Genomic DNA, 550 nt, shown 5'->3' with positions numbered 1-550 from the left:
CTGGAGGAACTTTTAAGAGAGTATTTAGTTTGCATGCTTAGTTTAAGATGCTATTGCTCAACTCCACTTTATACTTATGGAAAAGAACTGATTATGCTATGATCCAATTCTTACATATTGTTGATAGGAAGAATTTTTGAGTTTTAGCCCTGAAGATAGTTAGTAACATGGTTTTGTTTTGTCCTGCTGATGGATCTCTTGACAATAATGTTATGGATAACTTTTGATTGGTGGATGATGTGTTCAAGCATACTCTTTGAGGTCGATGGATATGTGCTGAAAGTAAAGCTTTTTGAAGGTGTTGTTTTACCATCAGGTAACTTTTAATTGATACAAGCTTTTTTACGCAATAATTTCTTTTTGACAAGGGAAAACTTGAGGAAGCAATCTCCATATAACATGCTCTATAAAATTATCTTGTGAAACTAAACCACGGAAAGCCTACTGTATGAATGTTGCTACTGATTAATGATCCCTGTCGCCGTTCTTGGCGACTAGCAAAGATCTCTCTTCAGTGTCTATTACCTAAATTTAAAAACCTCGTTTATAA

The sequence above is a fragment of the Lycium ferocissimum genome, chromosome 3 (assembly GCF_029784015.1).
Source record: "Lycium ferocissimum isolate CSIRO_LF1 chromosome 3, AGI_CSIRO_Lferr_CH_V1, whole genome shotgun sequence".
In the NCBI taxonomy this organism is placed as follows: domain Eukaryota; kingdom Viridiplantae; phylum Streptophyta; class Magnoliopsida; order Solanales; family Solanaceae; genus Lycium; species Lycium ferocissimum.
The sequence above is the reverse complement of the archived record's forward strand: the minus strand, read 5'-3'. Positions refer to the sequence as shown.